Genomic DNA, 16,496 nt, shown 5'->3' with positions numbered 1-16,496 from the left:
TTTTTTCACTCTCTCTTCCCGAGAGAGTGAGAGAGGGTGAGAGAGAGAGGGGGGAGGGGGAGAGCGCATTGATACAGAAATAGAAGTTAGATGCATTCAGCTCAGCAGTTTTCTAATACGTTCCATCCGTGTGAGAGGAGATAAAGGGAGAGGCGGAGGAGGAAAGTGAGAGAATAGTGGAGGAAAGATAGGAGGTGGGGGGGGGGGCTGTGAATGGAGGATTAAAGAATAAACACAGATGACGTAGAGACTGAATGGAAAGACGTGGAAAGATGATGAGAGAGAGAGAGAGAGAGAGAGAGAGAGAGAGAGAGAGAGAGAGAGAGAGAGAGAGAGAGAGAGAGAGAGAGAGAGAGAGAGAGAGAGAGAGAGAGAGAGAAAGGGACCAGAGTATAAACAAAAGATTGTGAGAAGGAAGAAGGAACAGAAGTGCGTGAAAATAATTATTGGAACCCTTGAACTAAATTCAAGAAGCATTTTCTAAAAACAAACAAACAATAATAAGTAGTGAAGCGCTTTATAATGAGTTGTGACACGGAGAGTTGTGAACGTACACACACACACACACACACACACACACACACACACACACACACACACACACACACACACACACACACACACGACTCAAAATACACCTCCAGGTCCCACACCCTCATAAGTATACCACAAAAAACACAATACCTTATAATATAAATACTTCAACTGCCACACTCACTCATGTTAATGTTCCGTCTTACACTCAGTCCTGCCCTCCGACCTGAGTTGTTAGTCTATCCCATATCCTTAATAACTGAATTGTTTAGCGACTTGTAATTACCGAGTGGGTCATTGGTAGTAGGTTACACCGAGCTTTTAGCAGCGGAGCTAATTGTTGTCTCGTTTTAATAAGAAAATGAAGAACCTAGTCCCTTACAAGACTGAACAAAGGGCTACATAGTTAGAGTTTTATATTTTGTGACGCTAAAGACTCCAATTTCAGAGGATGGATTGTACCAGGTACCTCATGCCGGCAAGTCTGAAAAGTCTAAATGACTAGACGATGGATAATGAAGTTTTTAATGTGAGTTCCAGACTCAGTTTCTGCTGGCAGTGCAGGTTACACACGGAGTGCTCAGGATTTTTCTGAACACTTTTGTGAAAAGTCTACGGAGTATGGATGCCGTATTTCACTACCTGCCTGCACCTTCCGCACTGCAAAATGTGGTGGACATGTATACATACATGCAAACGTATATACATACATACATACATACATACATACATACATACATACATACATACATACATACATACATACATACATACATACATATCGAATCCGAAACCTCAGGACTACGAATGCGAAGCGCTGTCCTCTCAGCTATCAGGCCTGACAGGTTGTGGCCAGCCTTCCCTGATGATTGCCTGGTCCTTAAGGGTGTCTCCGCAGCACAAAGGCCTACACCCATCACAGTCAGGATGATCCATCAACATTAGCTTTATAGTCCTGTTGTTGTTGTTGTTTTAGATTCAGCTACTGGGAACAAAATCTGAAAGTAGCACGGGCTATGGTGAGCCCGTAGTAGACTTACCTGGCACAGGAGCGGGGCAAGTAGCACGGGCTATGGTGAGCCCGTAGTGGACTTACCTGGCACAGGAGCGGGGCAAGTAGCACGGGCTATGGTGAGCCCGTAGTGGACTTACCTGGCAAAGGAGCGGGGAAAGTAGCACGGGCTATGGTGAGCCCGTAGTGGACTTACCTGGGACAGGAGCGGGGCAAGTAGCACGGGCTATGGTGAGCCCGTAGTGGACTTACCTGGCACAGGAGCGGGGAAAGTAGCACGGGCTATGGTGAGCCCGTAGTGGACTTACCTGGGACAGGAGCGGGGCAAGTAGCACGGGCTATGGTGAGCCCGTAGTGGACTTACCTGGGACAGGAGCGGGGCAAGTAGCACGGGCTATGGTGAGCCCGTAGTGGACTTACCTGGGACAGGGGCTTACCTCTTGATTAGTTATTAACACTTTACCTCGGGAGGATTCGAACTAGGGACCGGCAAAGTGCTAGACAGGTACGATTGCTACTCCAACACTGTCCGCTGTTATAGGGAGCTCAATTACGCATGATTAAACTAAGATATACTCATTTTAATTAGGCTAATTAGATTTCGCTTGGAGAGTTGTTAATTGAGCTTTTCGGTTCAATACTAATTGGTAGTAAAGCCTAAACCAATTTAAAATCGTTCCTAAATATTCAGATAATTGGAAACTTTATTGGCTAATTCCTGAAAGCATTACAAAATGAATATTTATTTTACCGATAAATTCTATACCAATTAAACAAATACGTGCACACATATACACATTCACGCTCGCAGGTTACACATACAGAACCTACGTCAGACTCGTTTCGTAATATGCAGCGCAGACATGTACCCCCATCTAGTAAAACATGAGGCGTCTAGGATATTTTCAACACTTAATAAACTAACAGTAAAGAATGACCGAGGAATTCAATTTAACCTTCCAAGAAGGGAGGATGATAAGACATGATCATAACATACAAAATACTGAGAGCAACAGAGGATTTTCAATGGAAATATAACGAATTGACACACATGAGGTAGATAAAAAGGAACATTCATATATTGGAGGCATGTGGAATGACATGAATGACAGTTTCAAAAGCATGTACGAGAGATTGCCGAAACGTTTTGAGAAGTTGTGTCGTTTATTGGTTGTGTCGTTTATTCACTAGGAACCAATAACTAAGAGGCGGGGCCCAAGAGCTGGAGAGGGAGATGAGGTAAAGACAGAGAGACTGCCCCTCTGGGCTCCACGCAGCTCCAGGATCAGTGGAATAAAATTAAACAAAGAAATGGTCCACGTTTCTCAATATGAATCCCTATGCTTCTGCCCAAGTCAGCGAGTTAGATACCATTCAATGTATTTTTAACGCAAATGTTATCACATATACATATGTATGTATATGTTAACGCAAATGTTATCACATATACATATGTACGTATATGTTAACGCAAATGTTATCACATATACATATGTACGTATATGCGAGCAAGGTTGAATGGTCCCCAGGCATATATTGAACTGAAAACTCCACACCCCAGAAGTGACTCGAACCCATACTGCCAGGAGCACTCTGCAACTGGTGTACAGGAGGACTTAACCACTCGACCATCAGTGACCCTACAAACTCCACATCTTCTGGGGTGTGGAGTTTTCAGTTGAATATACATATATATATATATATATATATATATATATATATATATATATATATATATATATATATATATATATATATATATATATATATATATATATATATATATATATATATGCGAGCAAGCTTGAATGGTCCCCCCAAGCCAATATGCAACCGAAAACTCCTCACCCGTGAAGGATTCGAACCCAGACACCCAGGGGGCTCAATGTACCTTAGCGTATCCTGTACTTAACCCACTAGACCACACTGACTTTCCAAAAGGATTGGAATTAGTTGAGGTACTGACGCCGCGGCGCCCAACATGCGAGGGGGATTCGATTAAATATGTTCCCAAAATTGACCACCGAGTGCTGTCGGGGATTGGGTTAAGGGTCTGACTAATACTATTTAGCAGTATTATTAGTAGGAATTCATTTTTTTCACTACGCAATCTCTTAAAATAATTTGTATTTGTGGATCTAATATTTTTAGCAGTCGTGTATTGATCCGGTCATTAAAGGTTTTTGTTTTAACGAGAGTTACAATATTTGTTAGTTTAACTGTGGCTGCCTGGAGGTAATTGGCAGGACGCCGAGGGCTCGTTACCTCCCATGATAGCAATAATTATGTTGGGGGGGGGGGGGTTGTGTCGTTAATTGTATGAGGCTGTTTATATCACGTCTTGGGTGTGTGTGCTGCTCGGCTACCTTCCCTGCTCCTCCAGACGGCGCGGGGTCAAGCCAGGTCACGGGGTCAAACCAGGTCACGAGGTCAAACCAGGTCACGAGGTCATATATATATATATATATATATATATATATATATATATACATATATATATATATATATATATATATATATATATCAATGGTCTAACGACCCTTGTCTAACGCCCCAGTGTGTGTTACTGCTAGGTGAACAGAATCATTAGGTGGCAAAGGGAAACGTGACCAATCATTTCTACCTCTCGATTCCCCCCGGGGTCCTCGAGTGTGGGTAGAGAACGAAGCCAACTGCGCCACGAGGTGGTGTGGCGAGCCGGGTGGAAGTGGAGAGGAGGAACCGGGAAGACTAATGGTGGAACTGGTCACCGGACGGCAAGATTTCCCCAGAGGGAAAAGTGTTAAAATATAACACATGAGGAGTAGACACACACACACACACACACACACACACACACACACACACACACACACACACACACACACACACACACACACACACACACACACACACACACACACACACGCGAGAGGTATGAGCTACGAGGAGAGACTACGGGAATTAAACCTCACTTCGCTGGAAGACAGAAAAGTTAGGGGGGACATGATCACCACATTCAAGATTCTGAAGGGAATTGATAGGGTAGATAAAGACAGACTACTTAACACAAGGGGCACACTCACAAGGGGACACAGGTGGAAACTGAGTGCCCAAATGAGCCACAGAGATATTAGAAAGATTTTTTTCAGTGTCAGAGTAGTAGACAAATGGAATGCATTAGGAAGTGATGTGGTGGAGGCTGACTCCATACACAGTTTCAAGTGTAGATATGATAGAGCCCAGTAGGCTCAGGAACCTGTACATCTGTTGATTGACAGTTGAGAGGCGGGACCAAAGAGCCAGAGCTCAACCCCCGCAAACACACAGGAAGAGAGACAACCAAGAAGAGATTAAGGAGCAGGTTGGTAAGAGGAGGAGGAAGAGCTACCAGGGGAACGTGAGGCCAATATTTAAGGAGGAAGACAGAGGACGCAAGACACTACAGTCTGAGTGATCTCTCCATCCGGTCCCCGTAAGGGTCAAGACACACTGGGCAGCCAAGGAACAGTCAATCATCTGGGGGAGTAAAGGAATGAAAACTATGCGCAGAAAATGCTAAGCCAGGATGACTATCCAGGATAGGAGCTGGGAAAGGGGGAATTGAGTGAAGGCATGCTGTCCAACCTCTTAAACCATCAGGGATCGAACGAAGGCTCTGCAAGGAGGCCGCCGTCGTTGTAAAAACCATTACAAATGACTATTTTGAGGTTATCTTGAGATGATTTCGGGGCTTTTTAGTGTCCCCGCGGCCCGGTCCTAGACCAGGCCTCCACCCCCAAGAAGCAGGCCGTGACAGCTGACTAACACCCAGGTTCCATCAGGCTTGATGGAACGTAAAGAAAGAATCCTGCAGGACGTCATTACACATCCTATGTGAGACCAATCCTTCAGTATGCAACTCCGGCATGGAACCCTCTCTTTTTTGCGAAGATCACACGTGCACACTAGAAGATCCAGTGATTAGCTTCCAGGTAGTTAATATAAATGACACCCAAGTTAGGAGGAGAGGTTTATAAGCGCTGTAACTAACAAACACTGGATGAGAGACGAAGCAATAGGAGATATGATCACGACATATTAGATACCGAGAAGCGTAGACAAAGCCAGGTCCAGGTCAGGAGACGCTGAACGAGAAATTTGAAACTGGGAACTCATATGACACAGAACACATGACACAGAACACGACACATGACAGAACACATGACACAGAACACAGAACACATGACACAAACACATGACACAGAACACGACACATGACACAAACACATGACACAGAACACGACACATGACACAAACACATGACACAGAACACATAACCCAAACACATGACACAGAACACGACACATGACACAAACACATGACACAGAACACGACACATGACACAGAACACGACATATGACACAAACACATGACACAGAACACGACACATGACACAAACACATGACACAGAACACGACACATGACACAAACACATGACACAGAACACATGACACAAACACATGACACAGAACACGACACATGACACAAACACATGACACAGAACACGACACATGACACAAACACATGACACAGAACACGACACATGACACAAACACATGACACAGAACACAGAACACATGACACAAACACATGACACAGAACACGACACATGACACAAACACATGACACAGAACACGACACATGACACAAACACATGACACAGAACACAAAACACATGACATGACCACAGAAAACCAACATGTATAGACGCGCTGGGTACTCCACTGTGCACAGGCGGGCCCAGGAGCTATTGCACTCTAATCGCAAGCACTACTAGGCGAGTGGTACCTGGTATAGGAGCAGGAGGGGGGTTGGTGGGAGGGAGGAATGGGCAGTGGGATGGTTTAGGGGTGGAATGGATAGGTAGGAGTGAGGGAGGGAGGGGTGGAGGGTAGGAGGGAGGAAACTGTGACGTAGGAGACTCACAGGGACATGGGGAAGAGGGGTAAGGGGGAGGGGTAAGGGGGGAGCGTAGCGTGTGTTTACCATGGCAACCAAGCCCTCCCTCCCTCACCCTTCCCTACCCTACCCTACCCTACCCTACCCTACCAACCACCATGCTCTTACCCTCCATTCTCTCCCTCCATCCTCCTCTCTCTCTCTCTCTCTCCCCTTCATTCTCTCCCTAAATCCCTTCCTCCTCCCTATCTACCCTTTCTTACCAGAGGCTCCAAGACTAGGGTAAGGGTACTACTTCTTGCCTTAAGGTGCAGCACGTCAACAATGGCTCCTGGTGCTGCCTGCCTAAGGTCACCTCTAAACTAAGGTCACCTCTACACTAAGGTTACCTCTACACTAAGGTCACCTCTACACTAAGGTTACCTCTACACTAAGGTCACCTCTACACTAAGGTCACCTCTACACTAAGGTCACACCCCTACACTAAGGTCACACCCCTACACTAAGGTCACCTCTACACTAAGGTCACCCCTACACTAAGGTCACCCCCTACACTAAGGTCACACCCCTACACTAAGGTCACACCCCTACACTAAGGTCACACCCCTACACTAAGGTCACCTCTACACTAAGGTCACACCCCTACACTAAGGTCACCCCTACACTAAGGTTACCCCCTACACTAAGGTCACACCCCTACACTAAGGTCACCCCTACACTAAGGTCACACCCCTACACTAAGGTCACCTCTACACTAAGGTCACCTCTACACTAAGGTCACCTTTACACTTAGGTCACCCCTACACTAAGGTCACACCCCTACACTAAGGTCACACCCCTACACTAAGGTCACCCCTACACTAAGGTCACCCTTACACTAAGGTCACCCCTACACTAAGGGCACCCCTTCACTAACGCAAATGTTTCCTTTAAAATAATTCGAACTTGTACCCAAAAATTTCCGAACGTGTACGAAAACGTTTCGTTCACTAACCAAGACTTTTCGTTCACTAACCAACACTTTCTTCTTGCAGTTCTGAGCTCAGACGGGAGGGGGGGGAGAGGAGGGGGGGGGGGTCAGGAAGGAATGGTGCCCAACCACTTTGGACGGTCGGGGGGATGGAATTGAAATTTCAATTTCAAATTCAATTTCAATTCCATCCCCCAGACCGTCCAAGTGGTTGGGTACTATTCTTTTTCCCCTTCGTCTCATCCCCATGTCCCTTACAAGTGCTGGATAGGCCTACTGGGCTAGTTAGTGCCCCCCCTAACCTTACCGCCTGACAGCTGGGTGAACAGCGCTTCGGATTCGTAGTCCTGAGTTTCCGGGTTCGATCCCCGGTGGAGGCGGAGACAAATGGGCAAAATGTTTCTTTCACCCCTGATGCCCCCTCTGCTACCTAGCAGTAAATAGGTACCTGGGAGTTAGACAGCTGTCACGGGCTGCTGCTTCCTGGGGGGTGGAGGCCTGGTCGAGGACCGGGCCGCGGGGACACTAAGCCCCGAAATCATCTCAAGATAACCTCAAGATAACCTTAACCAAAGCTGGTTTGTTTAAGTGAAGCTCTCTCTCACTCATCATCTTCCGTCATTCTCAATTGGTCGGTCACTGTTATTCAGTATAACTCTTACTCAATGTTTTTATCTCTCTCTCCCCCCCTCTCTCTCTCTCTCTCTCTCTCTCTCTCTCTCTCTCTCTCTCTCTCTCTCTCTCTCTCTCTCTCTCTCTCTCTCTCTCTCTCTCTCCCTCTCCCTCTCTCTCTCTCTCCCTCTCCCTCTCTCTCTCCCTCTCTCTCTCTCTCTCCCTCTGGGATGTGTCAGCCACTGTTGGGATGTGTCAGCCACTGTTGGGATGTGTCAGCCGCCGCTGGGATGTGTCAGCCGCTGTTGGGATGTGTCAGCCACTGTTGGGATGTGTCAGCCACTGTTGGGATGTGTCAGCCACTGTTGGGATGTGTCAGCCGCTGTTGGGATGTGTCAGCCGCCGCTGGGATGTGCCAGACTGTGAAAGTATCTGCACTGTTTACAAACATAACCTTTACCCAACGCATACAGTATATCTCTTTAAGTGAGACGCTGAGGGGGGGGGGGCGGGGGAGGGTGAAAGTGGTATTTCAGCAACGATTTTGCAATCTGCTTAAATCCGACCACGAAAACCCCCAACAAGCCCGTATATTGCAAGCCAAATAGCTCGTATATTGCAAGCCAAAAGAGTCCGTACATTGGAAGTCAACAAGTCCATATATTGCAAGGAACGAAGCCCCGTGTGTTGGAAGCAAGAAACATTGCATATTAAACGCCGACAGGTCCGTATATTGCAATCCATCGATCCTAACATTGTAGGTCTACGAGCTAGTCCGTATATTGGAAGGTAACTATCGCATATTGAACGTGAACAAGGCGCCTGAGGGTTGTTATCTGACCTGAACAGGTTGTTATGAACACTGAACATCAGATGCTTGTACCAGGACAAATTATAACTATTAATGAACATGCTACCACCATCTGCCGATTTTAATCACACGGTCAGCCTTGAACGATACAAGCAAGTAAGTGTATCAGGTGATCATGTATCAGCTGACTAAGGTAAACATCACATCTCAGCTGATCGTATAAACAAATGTCAGCTGGCCGCTGTAAACAAACTCGGTGGCGGGTTTAAGATCAGGGATTGTGTTCTAAATGTCAGCCGTGGCACTTAAAATGTCACGCACGCACGCACGCGCGTGTTTGAGAGCATGTGCGTCTGTATGCGTATGAATGGATTTTATATCCTTAAATCTAGCGGTAAAACATTACTACCTATTAAGCTATCTACAACCCCATATTTTATAGTTTACCTCAAATTCTAATTTCAGAGTAGGAAATCTCTCCCCCTTACTTCTAGTATCGTTTAAGAATCTTTTATGTGGCAATCATGTCCACTCTTCTCCCGATTCTCAATTTGGTCACGTATGTAGCCTTTAGTCTTGGCGCCGCCTGCCGGTTAGAAGGGCATAGGTGCCACATTAAGCAATCCGTGTAGTATTTTTTTTCATTAAACAATCGGAACGGCCCAGGAAAGGGAAAATAGCAGAGGCTGCTTTCATCGGTCTAAATCCGGTAAAAGTTGCTTCAGGACCCAAGAGCTAAGTCCTGTAAAAAAGAGAGAAAAAAGTATTGAGGCGAGAGGTGGCAACGTCGCCGTGGACGGGCCTCGGGCGGTTCCAGGAAAAAGTCGAGAACCCATTTTCTTTTCTCAGCTGATTTGGTTATGACCTCTCCCCATTTTGCGAGGTTTTACGTTAGCGTTTCTCAACACCTAAAATGAGAATTTCACGAAATGTATATATATATATATATATATTCGCGTCCTAATAGGTCCTTGGTGTGTATTAGTTCATTTGATGTAGATTTCTTCGATCAGCTTAATATATGATGCTTTTTTTGGGTAATTTATTTTAACGTTTATACAAGTGAAAAGTTCAGAGAGAAATATGTTGCAGAAAAGTAACCAATATATAAAAAAAAAATATTATCTTTCCGTACAGTTGGACAGAGACGAATCTCTTTTTTTCGCCTGATTGAATTTTTGCTCGACTAAGTTTATCGGAGACTGTATTGTTAGCAGAAGTTTGTATTCGTTTTAAATTATAATGTCTTGTGTAATGTTAATTTCTCTTTCTTTTTTTTTGTCCAAAATGTGAAGAGCGGCTGGTTCATATTTTGCTCTGCCTTCAAGTACTATATTAATTAGCGATTACTTATCAAGGCTGGGAATAGAGGCCTTAAGTAGTACATGTTGATTCGAAACCTCTTTCGAATCAACAAACTCGATTGGAACAGTTTTCGAACCGAGTTTGTTTGTTTTGATCTAACACAGCAAAAGTTTTTCGCGTTGTTTTATTCAAGCGGCTCCTCCATTTAACATAATTACACGAATTATGTGTTAGTGTCTAGCAAGACCTCAACCTGGGGGAAAAACTTGCATTGAAAACAAAATCCAAATATATTTAAGGTTTTTGTATATAAAAAAACATTTAGCAACAAGCTGACATTTCTTTAAAAATGTTAACTTAAGCCAACTTAAGTTAATATCCGTCCTGTACCAGAGAACATTTTTCCCTGCCCAGTTGAGTGAGACTAGCCCCTAGCGTCAGACCTCCATATATATATATATGTCGTACCTAGTAGCCAGAACTCACTTCTCAGCCTACTATGCAAGGCCCGATTTGCCTAATAAGCCAGGTTTTACTGAATTAATATATTTTCTCTAATTTTTTTCTTATGAAATGATAAAGCTACCCATTTCATTATGTATGGTCAATTTTTTTTTATTGGAGTTAAAGTTAACGTAGATATATGACCGAACCTAACCAACCCTACCTAACCTAATCTAACCTATCTTTATAGGTTAGGTTAGGTTAGGTAGCCGAAAACGTTAGGTTAGGTTAGGTTAGGTAGGTTAGGTGGTCGAAAAAACATTAATTCATGAAACCTAGGCTTATTAGGCAAATCGGGCCTTGTATAGTAGGCTGAGAAGTGAGTTCTGGCTACTAGGTACGACATATATATATATATATATATATATATATATATATCCCTTATATCCCCATATATATGTTTATCCCTTATGTATCCCCCCATGTTTTTCACCTTCATTGTATTATCACCTGACCTAATGCGGGTATAAAATCAACTAGTATTGTAAGATCTGTTCACTTGAGAATGAACCATGGAGGTTCGAAACGTCGTGCAAATTATACAAATAAGTGTAATACACTCTATAGTAAATCACTTCTTTTCTTCACCTTAAAAGTACGAAAATGAGTTTTGGAGAACTCCTATTCCAATTAAGCCCTGATGCTAAGAAAATAGTTAGAGGGATAGAAGCCCTAAATCAGAAAATAATAAATACAGAATATGCGGTCATATTCAATGAAACATGTTTGAAAGAAAACCTGCTGCCAGTATACACCAATATATATATATATATATATATATCCTATTGGATCACCCAGGTGCCTCAGTTGGAATACATGATCCAGCCTTCATCGAGAAATCCAATCAGTGAGAAGCTCTTGCAGTCCCACAATCACTAAAAAAAAAACAGTCCAGCTGGGACAAATTGTGGTGATAATAGTTGGATCCGTCTCTCATTCGTGAGTGCCCCTTCCCGCCCTCCCTCTACATGCTGGGGATTTTTTATTAGCAGTAAACTCCATGCATCAAGTCCACATCTAGACTCGCTGACCCTTCTCATTACAGTGGTCCTCTGCCTTGGTAACCCCCCATTTGCATTGAGTACAAGTGAATTTGCAACAAGGTGGATAATGTGCAATATAGCTTGTACGGTCTCATTTGTAGAAGCTCCAACAGCAGTTCTGCAAGACACAGTGAAGTTAAAAGTATCTGCAATAGTAGCTTTTTCACTACCGAGGAGAGATAACCTCGATTTATGTCCAAAAGTTTGACAGTCGTCCGTTTTGGCCAACGTGTCATTAGAAGAAAGATAGGGAGCTGATATGTAGCAGATATATATGTATCAGCCGTGGCTGATACATATATCTCCTCCAATGTTGGTCAAACAGGTGGTTTCCCAACCATAGAACAACAGTCAAGTCCACCAAGTATAGACACCTGGGTTATCACTACACTGTGAAGGCACTACGGGCTCACCATAGCCCGTGCTACTTGGAACTTTGTTCCAGGTAGCGAATCTTTAACAACATCACTACACCTGTGCCTCCACGGCATCAGAGACTCCTCCTCCTCTCCTTGTCCCCTGGGGTCAAGTGTGTTAAGTGCGACGTCAAGGGAGTGTAAGTTCTAGGCCAAGCGACACTATCAAACACACTGCTCATATTCCAGCACCTGAGTGAAGTGATCCAGAGAGGAAACGCTTGCTATATCCTTGTCCAGCATCTGTTGGGCTCGAAGACCTTCACAGCTCCTCTATTCTTTATAACCATCAACTAACAATAAATTATTTAATATAGACAAAGAATATGTAATTAACAACGGGGGTGGAAGGAGAACAAGAATATGAACCTACGTTGAAGGAAGTACACTAGGCTCCTTCGAGTGCTTTTTCAGCATCTCCCTAGGCTATAGTTTCCTCCACTACACACACTGTCTTGTGTGTGTGTGTGTACTCACCTAGTTACTCACCTAGTTGTGCTTGCGGGGGTTGAGCTCGGGTTCTTTGGTCCCGCCTTTCTACCGTCTATCAACAGGAGTACAGGTTCCTGAGACGTTCTGTGTGTGTGTGTGTGTGTGTGTGTGTGTGTGTGTGTGTGTGTGTGTGTGAGAGAGAGAGAGAGAAAGAGAGAGAGAGAGAGAGAGAGAGAGAGAGAGAGAGAGAGAGAGAGAGAGAGAGAGAGAGAGAGAGAGAGAGAGAGAGAGAGAGAGAGAGAAAGAGAAAGAGAGAGAGAGAGAGAGAGAGAGAGAGAGAGAGAGAGAGAGAGAGAGAGAGAGAGAGAGAGAGAGAAAGAGAGAGAAAGAGAGAGAAAGAGAGAGAGAAAGAGAGAGATAGAAAGAGAGAGAAAGAGAGAGAGAAAGAGAGAGAGAGAAAGAGAGAGAGAGAAAGAGAGAGAGAGAGAGAGAGAGAGAGAGAGAGAGAGAGAGAGAGAGAGAGAGAGAGAGAGAGAGAGAGAGAGAGAGAGAGAGAGAGAGAGAGAAAGAGTGAGAGAAAGAGTGAGAGAAAGAGAGAGAGAGAGAGAGAGAGAGAGAGAGAGAGAGAGAGAGAGAGAGAGAGAGAGAGAGAGAGAGAGAGAGAGAGAGAGAGAGAGAGAGAGACAGGCGGACAACCCGGAGACTTGAGAGCGCCCGTAGGAATAACGAGGATACAATTTCCGGAAACTCTTGAGCTCCGCAGCAAAACGATGGCTTAAAAATGCCGGCATTCGTATTTTACAGAGCTATAAATTCCCGAGTTGGTGCTTCTTGATCACTATTTTTTTTTATTTGCAAAGCAAAAGCGCAAACTACGGTCAGGTTGATGCCTCAGCGAGTAATATATACACAAACGTCTTAGAATAATATTTTGTTCAGCGAGTCCTGGAGCACCATTTTTGGCGCCCACGAAGACTCCGGAGTTGAATACCTATTATATATTTCCAGATATAGCAAAGGGTTCAGTTACAGCTATAGGGATATATATCAACGTGATATCGTGGTCGTCATTGAGGATAGCGAGGCTCAAGTGTCACAAATTACCTTCATTAACGAGACAAAATTATTTTTATTATTTCTCAGTTTACTAGGCTAGTGGGGCCAAGCGTGAAGGGGGGGGGGAATCATTCTGCATGATATTTTGAAGCATGTCAGAGCAGCATACTAAGTATAAGATGCTGTTACAGGATGCCAGATGTCTTGGGAGTAAGAGCAGAGTGATGGACATCCTCGCCTCCAGCTATATTTAAAAATAAAATTGCCGGCGCGGGAAGAAAATATTGTGTGCACTGTATCCCTTTAAGATACACACTATGTCCACTACGGGCTCACCGTAGCCCGTGCTACTTTGCAACTTTTGTTCCAAGTAGCCGACTCTATAACAACGACAGATACATACTGAGCCATGGAGATGACTGCATCCTCATAAAACAACATTTCTATTTACACGCAAGAAAAAATCATTAAAACTTAATGGTTTTGCCAGAAACGCTATGCGTATTAGTGGCTTTAGGTATTGTATGTATTAGTTCTATGTATAAATCCAACATTATGTTTGTAACTCAATCATCTATGTATGCACTTTTACCCGAATAAAAATGTGAATTTGTTAGGCTGCTACGTAAGATTATAGACTGATCGTATTTACAATCTTCTCTCACAACAAACTCTTTTTGTTTACCCTTTCTCTGTCCTTTATTTTGTGCAGGTTTCTTCTCGTTTCTGTTATTCGTGAGAGAGAGAGATGGAGTCCCAGGAACTACGAGACACGGAAGCCTGGTAAAGTTGCATATATTATGGAGCAAGTGTGCTGGATCCGTCAGCCGGGGGTCGTTGCCAGACCCGCCAAGAATATTAACCCAAAACGTCTCCCCTTTTCTCGCATCTCTTCCTTCGTTTCTCTTTTTATCTTCCTTCAGCTTTTCCACCAATCTCCTTTGACTTCATCCTTTTATATTTTTTATGTTAGATTTTTTCCTGTTACCCCCAGTCATCACTCGCTCTAGCATCTTCCCTTCCTCCCCCACCAGGCTCTATCACCTCCCTTTCGTCCCCCACCAGGCTCTACCATCTCCCCTACCTCCCCCACCAGGCTCCACCATCTCCCCTATCTCCCCCACCAGGCTCCACCATCTCCCCCACCAGGCTCCACCATCTCCCCTATCTCCCCCACCAGGCTCCACCATCTCCCCTGCCTCCCCCACCAGGCTCCACCATCTCCCCTACCTCCCCCACCAGGCTCCACCATCTCCCCTATCTCCCCCACCAGGCTCCACCATCTCCCCTGCCTCCCCCACCAGGCTCAACCATCTCCCCTGCCTCCCCCACCAGGCTCCAACATCTCCCCTTCCTTCCCCACCAGTTTAACGAAACTAAACATTCACTGAAAATAATACAGCTCAGTGCACCTTGCTGGACTCCGCACACAGCAATGGAACTCAACACCGACCCGACATAATGCTCTTTTTAACAGCCATGAAAAAAAGGAAGGATAAAGATATTCAACTGCAAAACTTACCTGGTCAACAGAGCTGACCAAGCCAACGATGGAGCAGCAATTGCAGCCAGAGGGGCGGGGGGGGGGGGGGGGGGGAACATTCCACACAAACTCGGATATAATTTCCAGGAAAGCTTTTCCGGCTATTGAACGCCAAACGACTATAGGTACAATTTTGATCGGAACGTGCTACGACCCCTCCAAAACGACCCCCAACTTCCCACGGCCGACATCGTGAAACTCATCACAAGAAACAGACCTACTACCTATTATCTGGGAGATCTCTATGCTTAACACACAACTCTAGGACATGAAAGGAGACATATAAACATATGTTTGTATATATAAACATTATAACGAACAGAAATTTCGTCATTTAAGCCCCTAACTTCCCAAGTTACATCAGACAAAAACCATATTGGCGAGCTAGGCTTTATATTTACAACCTCCACTTCCCAAACACCCAGACGGAGAGAGGCCCGGTAAGCACCACCTTACCACCATAATACCATCATACCTTACCATAATATCAACAAAAAACAACACACACACACACACACAAACCCTTCCCTCTAAGACTCCAGAACAAAAACATCAACGGTGGAGGAGAATTGCAGAAGCCGAGCAGAGGAAGTTAATTTTACAGACAAGGAAACGTCAAGCATTTTACTACAGAACTAAGTTAACGGGTCAACACCATCGAAAAATGCATGGAAGAACACACGCCCCCACAACCTCCACAGCCCCCCCCCCCCACACATCCCCACACGCCCCACAGCGCCCCCACACATCCCCACAGCCCCCCCCCCACAGCCCCCCACAGCCCCCCCACACGCCCCACAGCCCCCCCCACTAGCATTTATATAACTCACAACACAACAAACCAGACATAACAACCTTCCCCAAGTTTTAACAACGGACACACAAAGGAGCGCAAAAAGCATTACTGAGAAAATCTGAGGATGAGAGGCAAGATTTAAGCAACACAGAATGCACCAACCAAATGGTGGACAGCCCGCCTGCTATCATAACCCGCCCCCGCCTGCTATCATAACCCGCCCCCGCCTGCTATCATAACCCGCCCCCGCCTGCTATCATAACCCGCCCCCGCCTGCTATCATAACCCGCCCCCGCCTGCTATCATAACCCGCCCCCGCCTGCTATCATAACCCGCCCCCGCCTGCTATCATAACCCGCCCCCGCCTGCTATCATAACCCGCCCCCGCCTGCTATCATAACCCGCCCCCGCCTGCTATCATAACCCGCCCCCGCCTGCTATCATAACCCGCCCCCGCCTGCTATCATAACCCGCCCCCGCCTGCTATCATAACCCGCCCCCGCCTGCTATCATAACCCGCCCCCGCCTGCTATCATAACCCG

General features: G+C 45.3%; 1 protein-coding gene across 1 annotated transcript in view; it reads left to right on the top strand.

The window, feature by feature from the left end:
* The window catches only part of LOC123757059 (mucin-5AC), a 69,314-nt gene that overhangs the window by 1,084 nt on the left and 51,734 nt on the right, over positions 1 to 16,496 (top strand). The gene's annotated exons all lie outside the window — the stretch shown is intronic.

This window comes from Procambarus clarkii, chromosome 13 (assembly GCF_040958095.1).
Source record: "Procambarus clarkii isolate CNS0578487 chromosome 13, FALCON_Pclarkii_2.0, whole genome shotgun sequence".
NCBI classification, from domain to species: domain Eukaryota; kingdom Metazoa; phylum Arthropoda; class Malacostraca; order Decapoda; family Cambaridae; genus Procambarus; species Procambarus clarkii.
Note: the sequence above shows the minus strand (reverse complement) of the source record. Positions and strands in the feature narration are given on the sequence as shown.